The sequence below is a fragment of the Cololabis saira genome, chromosome 16 (genome assembly GCF_033807715.1).
Source record: "Cololabis saira isolate AMF1-May2022 chromosome 16, fColSai1.1, whole genome shotgun sequence".
Classification (NCBI taxonomy): domain Eukaryota; kingdom Metazoa; phylum Chordata; class Actinopteri; order Beloniformes; family Belonidae; genus Cololabis; species Cololabis saira.
The window spans coordinates 9,251,045-9,266,468 of record NC_084602.1 but is presented as its reverse complement, the minus strand read 5'-3'; the positions used below and the strand labels follow the sequence as shown (position 1 = coordinate 9,266,468).

At 42.1% G+C, this 15,424-nt stretch overlaps 8 non-coding genes across 8 annotated transcripts; all 8 read right to left on the bottom strand.

Annotated features, from left to right (window-relative positions):
- Positions 1-8,056: 8,056 nt before the first annotated feature.
- On the bottom strand, positions 8,057-8,129 carry trnam-cau (transfer RNA methionine (anticodon CAU)). The gene has a single exon. It is a non-coding gene; the product is annotated as a tRNA-Met (tRNA).
- Positions 8,130-8,745: 616 nt separating this feature from the next.
- On the bottom strand, positions 8,746-8,818 carry trnam-cau (transfer RNA methionine (anticodon CAU)). Its single transcript has one exon. It is a non-coding gene; the product is annotated as a tRNA-Met (tRNA).
- Positions 8,819-9,436: 618 nt separating this feature from the next.
- trnam-cau (transfer RNA methionine (anticodon CAU)) lies at positions 9,437-9,509 on the bottom strand. The gene has a single exon. It is a non-coding gene; the product is annotated as a tRNA-Met (tRNA).
- A 616-nt stretch (positions 9,510-10,125) lies between these two features.
- On the bottom strand, positions 10,126-10,198 carry trnam-cau (transfer RNA methionine (anticodon CAU)). Its single transcript has one exon. It is a non-coding gene; the product is annotated as a tRNA-Met (tRNA).
- Positions 10,199-10,807: 609 nt separating this feature from the next.
- trnam-cau (transfer RNA methionine (anticodon CAU)) lies at positions 10,808-10,880 on the bottom strand. Its single transcript has one exon. It is a non-coding gene; the product is annotated as a tRNA-Met (tRNA).
- Positions 10,881-11,489: 609 nt separating this feature from the next.
- trnam-cau (transfer RNA methionine (anticodon CAU)) lies at positions 11,490-11,562 on the bottom strand. Its single transcript has one exon. It is a non-coding gene; the product is annotated as a tRNA-Met (tRNA).
- Positions 11,563-12,171: 609 nt separating this feature from the next.
- trnam-cau (transfer RNA methionine (anticodon CAU)) lies at positions 12,172-12,244 on the bottom strand. The gene has a single exon. It is a non-coding gene; the product is annotated as a tRNA-Met (tRNA).
- Positions 12,245-12,860: 616 nt separating this feature from the next.
- trnam-cau (transfer RNA methionine (anticodon CAU)) lies at positions 12,861-12,933 on the bottom strand. Its single transcript has one exon. It is a non-coding gene; the product is annotated as a tRNA-Met (tRNA).
- Between the last annotated feature and the right edge of the window lie 2,491 nt (positions 12,934-15,424).

The following is a 15,424-nucleotide window of genomic DNA, read 5'->3' as shown; positions in this document are numbered from 1 at the left end:
AGAAACAACCATGCATATATGCCCTCACACCTGCGGGCAATGTAGAATGATTAATCAATATAGCATGCACGTTTTTGGACTGTAGGAGGAAGCCGGGGTAACCAGAGGGATTCTGGCTACATGCAGACTCCACACAGACTCCCCCCGGGCCCGGGAGCCAAACCAGGAACTTTCTTGCTGTAAGACAACAGTGCTAACCATTAAGCCACCATGTTGCCAAGTTCCTTTATCAAAAATGGAAAATATCTTTTCCATGCTTCATTTCCAGCTTCTTATTAGGTCAGTACAGTGGAATGAGCTATGCATCTGTTAACGTTAGGCAAGAGGCAATTATGGCTAGGTTGTCTGCGCCTCGAAGGCAATATTGATCAATTTTTTTTCATTATGCACTTCGAGAAAAAAGTCGAAATGTCGAGAAAAAGTTGAAATTTAGAGAAAAAAGTCGAAATCTCGAGATTAATGTTGCAGTACAATTTTGAGAAAAAGGTCGAAATCTTGAGAAAAAAGTCCAAATTTCGTGAATAAAGTTTGAGTGATATCTGTTTTGTATGGGTAGCTCAGGTAGAACTGTTTGGAAATAATTTGCCCTTTTTAAATCTGCCCAAAATCACATTCAAAGCTTATCACCTTCTCAGTTTTTGCCCTCAGTTAAACCTTGCTGATACACACCGAACACACCTTCCTCCTCTGTCAGACTGAGAGCTTTTGTAGTTGAGAAGCAGTATTAAGTGTGGTTCACTTTAACCTCATTTATTAATGTGTATTTAAGTTTTTATGCCTATGTATGGAAAAAAAACTCTAGAGTGACTCCGTTCTGAGGAAAGTACAGTCTCTTTGATTTTTATTTCCAGTAACTGTTCCCAATTCTGCCATTGGAGGGCAGTCTTGTGCCACACAGCAACAGCACCTGGGGGCACTCCCAAACCCTCTGAACAAGTTAGCTTCCTGTTGCTGGTGTGTCCCACATCTGCACTTGTCTGGGTTGTAAATCCACCAGTCGAATTGTTTTGAAAAAAAGATCACATAAGAAAGGCCAAATCAAACCCTGAACATTTGGGTATATAAATAAATACAAAACAATCAACTGGTCCCATATATTGACACTAGAGGGTGTTAACAGCTATAGACTCAAACAGAAAACAAATCTTTTGGCAGATAAGATCACAATTATAACCAAATATGGGCTCTGTGGGCTGAGAGGTTGGTTAACAAATATACAAAGACACTTTTGGAGTGTGTTGTTGCTAAATGTGGCTGCAATCAAAAGACAAAAAATCTGACAAACTAAGAACAGGGAAGGCCGCTCGGTGGCGCAGTGGGTTAAGCAGCGGCTCATATACTGAGGCTGCAGCTGTCGCAGGTTCGAATCCCGGCCTGCGCACCTTTTCTGCATGTCGTCCCCATTTTCTCTCTCTACCCCTTTCCAGTCTGCATCTTCAATAAAGGGCCACTAGAGCCCAAAAAAAAAAAAAACTTAGAACAGGGAAAACAAAGGACTTTTATTCTTTCAGTTTCAGCCCCTAATACTATATGTTCCATCAGGAATAGAATATGGGTTTATTAGAGTTGCAAGTCATTGCATTCCATCTTTTTTTTTACTTTACTGCCTAAAACCGTTCCAAAGGTTAAGAGAACAGAATTTTACTAACTATATTTTGAGAATATGTTCAGCTGGAGGGTTATAAATCTGAATGTCTGAGGACAGTATGTGGAGTCCCACAAGGATCCGTTTTGGGACCTAAACTTTTTATTTTATACATTAATGATATTTGTGAAGTTTCAAAAACTCTACAGTTTGTTTTATTTGCAGATGATACGAATTTTTTTTGTTCTGGGGATGATTTGGGGCTTATCGCTGAAAATATCACCAATGAAATGGTTAAACTTAAAAGTTGGTTTGATAAAAATAAGCTTTTGTTAAATCTGAAAAAAACTAAATATATGGTTTTTACAAATCGAAAAAAGGATGAAATTTCACTTTCATTTGCAGGAGAGAGCATTGAGAGAGTGTCCGTGTTTAGGTTTTTGGGTATTATTTTAGACGACAAGCTGACATGGAAAAACCATATAGCATATGTAAAAGCCAAGGTGGCGAAGAGTATATATATTTTGAATAAGGTTAAGTTTATTTTGAATACTAACACACTAAGAACTCTGTATTGTACATTTATTTTGCCATATCTAAATTATTGTGTGGAAGTGTGGGGTAATACCTATGCAAGTAACATCTCTCCTCTGTTTGTGCTACAGAAAAGAGCAGTGAGAGTCATTCACAGGGTCGGCTTCAGAGAACCATCAAATAGATTATTTATTTTGGCAGGTTTATTGAAAATAGTGGATATAGTTGAACTTCAAACCAGGGCCGGATTTAGCGAGGCCCACTAAGGTTGGCAGACTGAAACGTAGGGTGGGCGAAAAAATTTTGGGGGGTCAAACCCCTGAAATGCATTGAAAACTATGCTATCATCATATCAGTTCATCTATCTTCTCCACAGTATGATAACCCAATTGCTCTTCCTGACACTTCCCTCTGCATTAACCCGGGCTTGGGACCGGTGTTCTGCCAATCCTTGCTACCTGCCGAGAAATGCTACTTTGTGGTTCTGCGCATGCCCACAGTCGATTTTCAAAGTTTGATTGCCACGCCAATCATTTATTGCACGATGTAACATGGATAATATGGGATGTTGAGTATTTGATCCTTCAAAATACACTACCCATGACATGAATTGCATTACACTTTGTGAATACGATAAAGAGAAAAAAAAAACAAATTCTATTGCTTTATTTGATATTCATTCAGTCATTCGCCTTTATTTAGCCAGTTAGGTCATTAAGAACATTCTTATTTACAATGACGACCTGGAAAGAGACAAGGACCACTTGGGAGAAAAGGAAGTGGTTTAGGGAGTAAAACACAGTAAAATTGTAGCTCTACAAAGGTAGAAAACCATTAGGTAGCATTTTTTTGGCAAAGCAGCAAAAAAAGATATATTATCTGATATAAATAATATTTAGGCAGAAACAACTTTTCATTAACTGTATTTTGCCTTCAATCAATTTTTGGCAGGTGAAAATGCCTATTTTGTGTTGTAATAGTCCTTTAAAAGAGTTAAAAGCAATCCTGTGAGCTCTAGTATTTATATTATGAAGCTCAAGAATGAGATCAAATCATATTTAGGCAGAAACAACCTTTTATTAACTGTATTTGGCCTTCAATCCATTTTTGGCAGGTAAAAAAGACCCATTTTCAGGGAGAAATCAGATTCTGGCAGGAAATCACTTTTTGGCACGACACCTGTTGTGCGAGGCACAAACAGGACACTGGCTTGTGCCCTGTTGAGGCTGCATTTATTTTATGTATTTTAGGCTCTGCGTGGATTTAAAAGGTCCCGCGGCAGGCTGGCTCGGCACCGCAGCACCGCCACCCGCACCGGCGCTCTCCGCCCTCAGCGGGATGGAGAGAGGCGTCTCGGGGTATGCGGCGACGCGGTGTGAGGCGGAACCGTAAATCAGCCTTACGGCGTAGGTTACGCAGTGACGCGCAACGAACGGTGCGCGTCACCGCGTACCTTACGCCGGGGGCTCTGCGTTGGTGTAACGCGGAACCATAAATCAGCCTTCAGTGTGTCTGCTGTTCTGAACACGTCTCACGTCTCAGAGACACAACTTTTGCGGTATGCGTTCATTGTAGTGTCTAAAAATGATGAGCAGTGCCCACCCAATCAGAAACGGTACAGATATTTTGTGATATTTTTTTATATATATAGCCTATAAAAAAATATATATATATATAAAAAAATGAATGATCCCCATGACTTTGATTGGGTGGGCAGGACGCACGTTTGGGTGGGCACAGCCCACCCCTGCCCCCCCCTAGAACCGGCCTCGCTTCAAACCTTAAAAATAATGTTTAAAGCAAAAACAAGATCATTACCAGAACAGTTACAAAATTTGTTTAGATTGGAGGATGAGGATAACAGACATAAATTTGATTTCAAACATACTTTTGCAAGGCTAAACATAAAACAAATGTGTATTTCTGTTACAGGTGTAAAAATATGGCATAGACAAAGCAAGGAACTGAAAAGCTGCACAAGTTTGGGTCAGCTTAAGAAAATGTTTAAAAAGGAAAAGATAAGTGCCTACAAAAAAGAAGAAGGAGAAAGAGGAAAAACATAAATAGAAGAGTGGTATTTTTGTTTGTTTTCTTGTTTATATATGTATAGATAGATAGGTGTTCAGCAAGTAAATGTAATTGTATTTACAGAGAGGGGCAGGTAACATAAGTTTTCTTCTTCCTGCTCCTTTTCGTCATGGTGATAATGTGTACTTCTTGGAATTATGTACAACATTGTAAGAAGATATACCATGAACGGAATAAATGAAATGAAATGAAATGAAAGAACAATGCAAATGCAAATGCAATGAAAAGTTGGTGTCGGTCAGGTGAGACGTCAGACAGCTCAGACGTTGCTCAGATGTTGATCGGTGGACAAAACATCTCATCAGCACCATCACCGCTGCATCTTCAGACGAGCACGGACACACTTCTGTTTGCATGTCTCCAGAACCGATTTGGAGTACGCGCACGATGACGTGTGAAACGAACGCAGGATACGCGTGTCGGTCATGATGCAGTCGCGTATGCGTTCTGAACAGCAAGTATATTCCAGCCTTAAGCGGGCTGCCAAGTTACAAAATGGACATAAATATACAGCAATCATGGACAAATGTTATCTGTTTTCATTCATGGCGCCTCGCCTCGGTTTTGCGCTTCTCCACTAGGGGTCTAACGTGCCGAGTGGATACTTTTTCTGTAACTATTCTGCCGAGGTTCTAAGCGGCTGAGTCGGCTGTATCTGACATCATCACACTACAGGCCACCGATTGGTCGGGGGGGTTGGAGTCAGACGTCTGAGTCAGGAGGAGGAAATCAGAGAAAGAGCGACTCGCGGCTTCTTCATTTTATCCGACCAGCAACGGCAGCACAAAAGTCTGTTTGGTGATCCAACTCTGAGGTGCAGATGTTCATAAACCTGGTGGCTGAGGAGAGAATTAAAAAGGGATCTAGACGGGCGAAAAGGAACGACCAGATCTACCAGGAGCTCTGTCTCTTCATAGCTGCTCACGGCTCTAGGGTTGCCACCCGTCCCGTAAAATACGGAATTGTCCTTTATTTGAGAAAAAAATGTTGCGTCCCGTATTGAATTAATACGGGACGTGATTTGTCCCGTATTTTCATTAACGCCCCATACACACGTCTGTCACACACACATCAACACTAAATTTAACAATAATGAACATAATAAAACACAGGAAACATTAAGGCCAGCAAAATCTTTGTGGCGGGACAACAGGACCTGCTGCGCTCTGTGCCCATATCTTTATATGTTATTATTATTATTATTATTATTATTATTATTATTATTATTATTATTATTATTATTATTATTATTATTATTATTATTATTATTATTATTATTATCATTATTATTATATGTGTGTACCAGACAGCGGGGAGGACTCGGGCTTCACCTCCAGGTAGGGGTTGGGAATTGGGAATTAAAAGTTGCGTTCCGTATTGAACCAATACGGACACATATTATGTTCTTATTTATTGATGTCATAATCTACATGTGAAGGTCGGAAAATTTGAATATATTGCAAAACGTAATTCCTAGTAAATTTAACTAAAGGTGAAACAAATATATTATTTCCCCACTACATTCAAAGTGAGATATTTCAAGCCTTTATTTGTTATGATTTTGGTGATTATGGCTCACAGTTTATGAAAACCCCAAATAAAAAATAAATTAGAGAATATTTTATGAAATCAATAAACAATTCCATCATCAAAATTATAACAAATAAAGGTTTAACATATCTTGCTTTGCATGTAATAAGACTAGGTAATATATTAGTTTCACCTTTTAAGTTGAATTATTGAAATAAATTAACTTTTACACCATATTCTAGTTGAATATTGAAATAAATTAACTTTTATACCATATTCTAGTTGAATTATTTAAATAAGTTAACTTTTACACCATATTCTAGTTGAATTATTGAAATAAATTAACTTTTACACCATATTCTAGTTGAATTATTGAAATAAATTAACTTTTACACCATATTCTAGTTGAATTATTGAAATATATTAACTTTTACACCATATTCTTCACCTGTAGGCTATTTTCTACATCTGGGCTGATGTGGACATACGTAGCTTAGGAGGCTATTTCAGTTGCTAGTATGGTTGGCTGTCTCCACAGTCATGCAAGTTCAATGCTATTAAAGCACTTTAAACTTTAAATCAAAGCATTTTGTCTTTTTCATATAAAATAAACACATGTTTATGCAGTTTAGAAGTTTTGGGGCTTTTTTTTGGCTCCTGCGCTGTTGAAATCGGGGTGTCCCTTATTTCTATTTCTGAAAGGTGGCAACCCTACACGGCTCCCAACTGACTTTTTAGCAGCACCAAGACAAACAAAAAAAATTAAAAATCGTTGCCGCTTGAAGCTTCTCTCACTCATTTTTTAACTTGATATGGAACACAAGCCACAGACCCAGCAGCACATCTATCATCTCCTCCAGGTTCTACATCTTTAGTGTTGTTGTCTTCTTCGTATCGATCACACAATCAAATACGTTACGGCAGCTTCGCTCCGCCTCCTACTTCTGATCTGGGTATTGAAAAGAAACAAGGGCAAGTCGAGGCGAGTCGAGTCGGGCTGAGTAGGTACTAGTGTAAAAGCGCCATTAGCCACCAAAATTATAATATTTAAGTTGGAAAAACTGCCACCTCTAACGATAGTTCTGGCTGAAGATGATCAGGTTTGGCCAACAGAAGATGTTTGTTACTGTTCGGAGGAAAGTTGTCCAGCTTGACTTTCACTGTCCAGTTTAAAGAGGACTGTTCCACTATTGTCACTATCCAGGGCTGACTACTTCCAATTCTTCAGTGGGGCGTCAATCTACAGCAGGAAGGGGGGCATAGCCGAGATCTAGCTCATTGGCCACTGAATGACTCAGCGGCTTGAATTGGTGAAGGTAAGTTGTTCAAGTTATTCTGTTCTAATTGACACCACTTTATGTAACTCGCAGAGGCACAAACTAAATTGATTATTGAATGTTTGTACATTTGCTCAAACACTAAAATCTAGAATAAAAACTAAACTAAGGGGCAGTGTGTAGCTCAGGACTGCAGAATGTTTTAGTGAGGGGGGAACACGGGGAGACTAGGTGTTTTGAAGGTTGCAACACAAATGGAGGTCCAGAGAGCAGCTGAGGTATCATCCTGTACAAGTTGTTTAAGCCAACAGTACCAGGCTACCCTACATTCTTGATGGTCTGAGGGAAGGCCCAGCACAAAACTCATGCCCCGTGTGAGGGTCAAACTCTCAACCTTCAAATTATGAGACTGACACGCTGCCTACTGCGCCAACGAGGCCACAAAAGACCGAGTGGCATTGATTGTTGGGGGTACATGGACATTCCAAGACTCCCTTTGCCCGGCAAAAGTAGTTAAATACCTGTCGGCCAGGTGGTATATGTCATGGCATGTGATGCCATGCCCTTAGCTTCTAGCATCTAGATAAACACTACACTATAGGTGCAATTTTTGGTCGATGCGAAGAAAATGGATTTCGCTTCAAGTCCGAGCAGGTTGCGCGAAATCTGTGTCCTGCTTTCCATTCACTGTGGTTGTGAAGCCATGCCAGGAGCTTCTAGCATCTAGCTAAACATCACACTATAACTGAAAGTAAGTTGTTTAACTATTCCGAGAGCTTTTAGCGTCTAACTGAACACTACACTATAGATGCCGTTTCTGGTCATTGTAAAATAGAAAAGAGGATGGAGCCTGGTCAAACAGCCATTCAGGAGATTACAACTAGCTTCAATGTGCCCAATAGGTGTTTTGAAGGTTCCAACACAAATGGAGGTCCAGACAGCAGCTGAGGTATCATCCTGTACAGTTTCTTTAAGCCAACAGTACCAGGCTACCCTACACTCCGCTTTTGATGGTCTGCGTGAAGTCCTAGCACAAAACTCATGCCCCGTGTGAGGCTCGAACTCACGACCTTCAGATTATGAGACTGACGCGCTGCCTACTGCGCCAACGAGGCCACGAAAGCCAGAGAGACACGGATTGTTGGGGGTACATGGACTTTCCCACACTCTCCTTTGCCCGGCATACGTACTTGAATACCCGTTGGGCAGGTGGCATATGCCATGTGCCATGTCATGGCATGTGATGCCATGCCCTTAGCTTCTAGCATCTAGATAAACACTACACTATAGGTGCAGTTTTTGGTCGATGTGAAGAAAATGGATTTCGCTTCAACTCCGAGCAGGTTGCTCGAAATCTGTGTCCTGCTTTCCATTCACTGTGGTTTGGAAGCTATGCCAGGAGCTTCTAGCATCTAGCTAAACATCACACTATAACTGAAAGTAGGTTGTTTAACTATTCCGAGACATTTTAGCGTCTAACTAAACACTACACTATAGATGCTGTTTTTGGTCATTGTGAAATAGAAAAGAGGATGGAGCCTGGTCAAACAGCCATTCAGGAGATTACAACTAGCTTCAATGTGCCCAAAAGGTGTTTTGAAGGTTCCAACACAAATGGAGGTCCAGACAGCAGCTGAGGTATCATCCTGTACAGTTTTTTTAAGCCAACAGTACCAGGCTACCCTACACTCCGCTTTTGATGGTCTGCGTGAAGTCCTAGCACAAAACTCATGCCCCGTGTGAGGGTCGAACTCACGACCTTCAGATTATGAGACTGACGCGCTGCCTACTGCGCCAACGAGGCCACGAAAGCCAGAGAGACACTGATTGTTGGGGGTACATGGACTTTCCAACACTCTCCTTTGCCCGGCATACGTACTTGAATACCCGTTGGGCAGGTGGCATATGCCATGTGCCATGTCATGGCATGTGATGCCATGCCCTTAGCTTCTAGCATCTAGATAAACACTACACTATAGGTGCAATTTTTGGTCGATGCGAAGAAAATGGATTTCGCTTCAAGTCCGAGCAGGTTGCGCGAAATCTGTGTCCTGCTTTCCATTCACTGTGGTTGTGAAGCCATGCCAGGAGCTTCTAGCATCTAGCTAAACATTACACTATAACTGAAAGTAAGTTGTTTAACTATTCCGAGAGCTTTTAGCGTCTAACTGAACACTCCACTATAGATGCCGTTTCTGGTCATTGTAAAATAGAAAAGAGGATGGAGCCTGGTCAAAAAGTCATTCAGGAGATTACAACTAGCTTCAATGTGCCCAAAAGGTGTTTTGAAGGTTCCAACACAAATGGAGGTCCAGACAGCAGCTGAGGTATCATCCTGTACAGTTTTTTTTTAAGCCAACAGTACCAGGCTACCCTACACTCCGCTTTTGATGGTCTGCGTGAAGTCCTAGCACAAAACTCATGCCCCGTGTGAGGGTCGAACTCACGACCTTCAGATTATGAGACTGACGCGCTGCCTACTGCGCCAACGAGGCCACGAAAGCCAGAGAGACACTGATTGTTGGGGGTACATGGACTTTCCAACACTCTCCTTTGCCCGGCATACATACTTGAATACCCGTTGGGCAGGTGGCATATGCCATGTGCCATGTCATGGCATGTGATGCCATGCCCTTAACTTCTAGCATCTAGATAAACACTACACTATAGGTGCAATTTTTGGTCGATGCGAAGAAAATGGATTTCGCTTCAAGTCCGAGCAGGTTGCGCGAAATCTGTGTCCTGCTTTCCATTCACTGTGGTTGTGAAGCCATGCCAGGAGCTTCTAGCATCTAGCTAAACATTACACTATAACTGAAAGTAAGTTGTTTAACTATTCCGAGAGCTTTTAGCGTCTAACTGAACACTACACTATAGATGCCGTTTCTGGTCATTGTAAAATAGAAAAGAGGATGGAGCCTGGTCAAACAGCCATTCAGGAGATTACAACTAGCTTCAATGTGCCCAATAGGTGTTTTGAAGGTTCCAACACAAATGGAGGTCCAGACAGCAGCTGAGGTATCATCCTGTACAGTTTCTTTAAGCCAACAGTACCAGGCTACCCTACACTCCGCTTTTGATGGTCTGCGTGAAGTCCTAGCACAAAACTCATGCCCCGTGTGAGGCTCGAACTCACGACCTTCAGATTATGAGACTGACACACTGCCTACTGCGCCAACGAGGCCACGAAAGCCAGAGAGACACTGATTGTTGGGGGTACATGGACTTTCCCACACTCTACTTTGCCCGGCATACGTACTTGAATACCCGTTGGGCAGGTGGCATATGCCATGTCATGGCATGTGATGCCATGCCCTTAGCTTCTAGCATCTAGCTAAACACTACACTATAGGTGCAGTTTTTGGTCGATGTGAAGAAAATGGATTTCGCTTCAACTCCGAGCAGGTTGCTCGAAATCTGTGTCCTGCTTTCCATTCACTGTGGTTGTGAAACTATGCCAGGAGCTTCTAGCATCTAGCTAAACATCACACTATAACTGAAAGTAGGTTGTTTAACTATTCCGAGAGCTTTTAGCGTCTAACTAAACACTACACTATAGATGCCGTTTTTGGTCATTGTGAAATAGAAAAGAGGATGGAGCCTGGTCAAAAAGCCATTCAGGAGATTACAACTAGCTTCAATGTGCCCAATAGGTGTTTTGAAGGTTCCAACACAAATGGAGGTCCAGACAGCAGCTGAGGTATCATCCTGTACAGTTTTTTTAAGCCAACAGTACCAGGCTACCCTACACTCCGCTTTTGATGGTCTGCGTGAAGTCCTAGCACAAAACTCATGCCCCGTGTGAGGCTCAAACTCACGACCTTCAGATTATGAGACTGACGCGCTGCCTACTGTGCCAACGAGGCCACGAAAGCCAGAGAGACACTGATTGTTGGGGGTACATGGACTTTCCCACACTCTACTTTGCCCGGCATACGTACTTGAATACCCGTTGGGCAGGTGGCATATGCCATGTCATGGCATGTGATGCCATGCCCTTAGCTTCTAGCATCTAGCTAAACACTACACTATAGGTGCAGTTTTTGGTCGATGTGAAGAAAATGGATTTCGCTTCAACTCCGAGCAGGTTGCTCGAAATCTGTGTCCTGCTTTCCATTCACTGTGGTTGTGAAACTATGCCAGGAGCTTCTAGCATCTAGCTAAACATCACACTATAACTGAAAGTAGGTTGTTTAACTATTCCGAGAGCTTTTAGCGTCTAACTAAACACTACACTATAGATGCCGTTTTTGGTCATTGTGAAATAGAAAAGAGGATGGAGCCTGGTCAAAAAGCCATTCAGGAGATTACAACTAGCTTCAATGTGCCCAATAGGTGTTTTGAAGGTTCCAACACAAATGGAGGTCCAGACAGCAGCTGAGGTATCATCCTGTACAGTTTTTTTAAGCCAACAGTACCAGGCTACCCTACACTCCGCTTTTGATGGTCTGCGTGAAGTCCTAGCACAAAACTCATGCCCCGTGTGAGGCTCGAACTCACGACCTTCAGATTATGAGACTGACGCACTGCCTACTGCGCCAACGAGGCCACGAAAGCCAGAGAGACACTGATTGTTGGGGGTACATGGACTTTCCCACACTCTACTTTGCCCGGCATACGTACTTGAATACCCGTTGGGCAGGTGGCATATGCCATGTCATGGCATGTGATGCCATGCCCTTAGCTTCTAGCATCTAGCTAAACACTACACTATAGGTGCAGTTTTTGGTCGATGTGAAGAAAATGGATTTCGCTTCAACTCCGAGCAGGTTGCTCGAAATCTGTGTCCTGCTTTCCATTCACTGTGGTTGTGAAACTATGCCAGGAGCTTCTAGCATCTAGCTAAACATCACACTATAACTGAAAGTAGGTTGTTTAACTATTCCGAAAGCTTTTAGCGTCTAACTAAACACTACACTATAGATGCCGTTTTTGGTCATTGTGAAATAGAAAAGAGGATGGAGCCTGGTCAAAAAGCCATTCAGGAGATTACAACTAGCTTCAATGTGCCCAATAGGTGTTTTGAAGGTTCCAACACAAATGGAGGTCCAGACAGCAGCTGAGGTATCATCCTGTACAGTTTTTTTAAGCCAACAGTACCAGGCTACCCTACACTCCGCTTTTGATGGTCTGCGTGAAGTCCTAGCACAAAACTCATGCCCCGTGTGAGGCTCGAACTCACGACCTTCAGATTATGAGACTGACGCCCTGCCTACTGCGCCAACGAGGCCACGAAAGCCAGACAGACACTGATTGTTGGGGGTACATGGACTTTCCAACACTCTCCTTTGCCCGGCATACGTACTTGAATACCCGTTGGGCAGGTGGCATATGCCATGTGCCATGTCATGGCATGTGATGCCATGCCCTTAGCTTCTAGCATCTAGATAAACACTACACTATAGGTGCAACTTTTGGTCGATGCGAAGAAAATGGATTTCGCTTCAAGTCCGAGCAGGTTCCGCGAAATCTGTGTCCTGCTTTCCATTCACTGTGGTTGTGAAGCCATGCCAGGAGCTTCTAGCATCTAGCTAAACATTACACTATAACTGAAAGTAAGTTGTTTAACTATTCCGAGAGCTTTTAGCGTCTAACTGAACACTAAACTATAGATGCCGTTTCTGGTCATTGTGAAATAGAAAAGAGGATGGAGCCTGGTCAAACAGCCATTCAGGAGATTACAACTAGCTTCAATGTCCCGAACAGGTGTTTTGAAGGATGCAACACAAATGGAGGTCCAGAGAACAGCTGAGGTATCATCCTGTACAGCTTTTTTAAGCCAACAGTACCAGGCTACCCTACACTCCGCTTTTGATGGTCTGTGTGAAGTCCTAGCACAAAACTCATGCCCCGTGTGAGGGTCGAACTCACAACCTTCAGATTATGAGACTGACGCGCTGCCTACTGCGCCAACGAGGCCACGAAAGTCAGAGAGACACTGATTGTTGGGGGTACATGGACTTTAAACACTCTCCTTTGCCCGGCATACGTATTTGAATACCCGTTGGGCAGGTGGCATATGCCATGTGCCATGTCATGGCATGTGATGCCATGCCCTTAGCTTCTAGCATCTAGATAAACACTACACTATAGGTGCAACTTTTGGTCGATGCGAAGAAAATGGATTTCGCTTCAAGTCCGAGCAGGTTCCGCGAAATCTGTGTCCTGCTTTCCATTCACTGTGGTTGTGAAGCCATGCCAGGAGCTTCTAGCATCTAGCTAAACATTACACTATAACTGAAAGTAAGTTGTTTAACTATTCCGAGAGCTTTTAGCGTCTAACTGAACACTAAACTATAGATGCCTTTTCTGGTCATTGTGAAATAGAAAAGAGGATGGAGCCTGGTCAAACAGCCATTCAGAGCATTATCGAAAAACTGTAGTTCAGCTTCCGGTGAGGCACCGCATGCTGATGGACGCGTTCTGAACGCCGCTCTAACCCCCCGTCATCTTTAACAAAGTATGCTTTACAAGAGGGATTAAGCGATACGAGACTTCACTTAAATGTGAGTAAAAAAAAAAAAAGAAACAAAACAAAGAAAAAAAAACGACAAGATCAGTAGCCGAAGGAAAAACAGCAGCTTTTATGGCTACTCGACTCCGCAACACCAAAGCGACAGACCAAACGGACAAAGACGAAGATAAGATGTTGGATAAAATCCTCCAAGAGCTCAAAGACTCTCGAAAAGAAATCCAACAGTTCCGAACCGAAACTGGGAAACATTTTGTGGAATTGAGGGAAGAAATGAAAGAAATCAGAACGGATTTGAGTAAAGTGGAACAGAGGCTGGATGAAGCGGAAACTCGAATCACAGAAATGGAGGACAAAGACACGCGACTGACAAAGGTGATTATCCACCTGCTGCAATCTCAAAGAGAAATAAAAAAGAAATGTGAAGATCTGGAAGGTCGAAGCCGTAGAGAAAATATAAGAATACACGGAATTAAAGAGGGGAGTGAAGGTGACAGCCCCATTAAATTCATCGAAAGGTTGATAAAGGAAAAGTTAAATATCGCGGAGGATCTGCAAATTGTCCGAGCGCACCGCTCTTTGGCTCCGAAATACAACGCGGGTATGAGACCGAGATCCTTCATAATTCGCTTTCTAAACTACAATACCCGCCAGCGAGTTCTGAGTGCAGCATGGGCGAGGAAGGAGATCTATGTGGATGAAACGAGAATCTTCTTTGACCAGGATTACTCCACCGCGGTCCAAAGAGAGAGAGCAAAGTACAAGCCAATGCGTAAAAAGTTGCATGAACTACAGATAAAGTCCCATCTGATATATCCAGCAAAGCTGAAGGTCTTCAGCCAAGAAGGCGCAGTTGTCTATGACAATCTCTAGGCAGCAGCGAGGGGATTACGGGCCCGAGGAATCAGCATGGATGTACCGGAGGAACCAGACCTGGATGAGCTGCTGCGCAGAGACGGCTGGACGACAGCGGACAGAGGCAGAGAGGGAGAGGCCGCGCTGGTGGCCCAGGTGACGGCTTTGGCGCAGTCATTGAGACGGGACGGAGAAGATGATTAGGAGTAAATAATCTACCCTGGAAAGAGGTACTGCTGTTTCTTCTTCTTCTTTTTTTTTTTTTTTTTTTTGATGGAACCCTCTCAAAGATCAGTAACTCCATTTAAAGACTTTTTTTTTTCTTTCTTTTTTTTTTTTTTTTTTTTGGAACTTTCTCAAAGATCACTAACTCTATTTAAAGACTTTTTTTTTTTTTTTTAATGGAACTCTCTCAAAGATCAGTAACCCCATTTAAAGACTTTTTTTTTTCTTCTTCTCTTTCTTTTTTTTTTTGGAACTTTCTCAAAGATCACTAACTCTATTTAAAGACTTTTTTTGTTTTTTTTATTTTAATTTTTTTTAATGATGACACCTGAGTAAATGGCAAGGAAAGGGTTTTTTTTGGGTCCCTCCCTTATTTTTATTTATTTTATTTATTTTTTCCTTTTGAAGAACGTGAGACTCTAAAGTGCAACTGAGAGTATAAATTGTGTGGGACTTCGGAAAAGCAGCCCACTTAAAGAACTGTTTGGTTTTTGGTATGTTGTCTGTTTGTTTTGAGTAAATATGACTTTAGTAGGCTATAAGAGCATTGTCACGAGTGATCTAACCTGTGAGGGCTCCTATTTACAGTATAAAGGGGAAAAAAATAAGGTAAAACTGAATGATTAGATGAATTAGGCTAATATAAAGCCTGAAAGAAGGCAATACTCTAGACTCTTCAAAATATTGAGTACTGGATTTTCTAAAGGGGATCATGGATTAGCTTGTTGTTGTTAACTTTGTCTGTCTATCTATCTATTTTTATTATGTTTTGGCATAAGTTCAGTGCTGTTTGGTTAAGTAGACCTATAGGTAAGAGAAGGCCGGGAGGAAATATCTAAATCAATGCTTTAAGTGAAA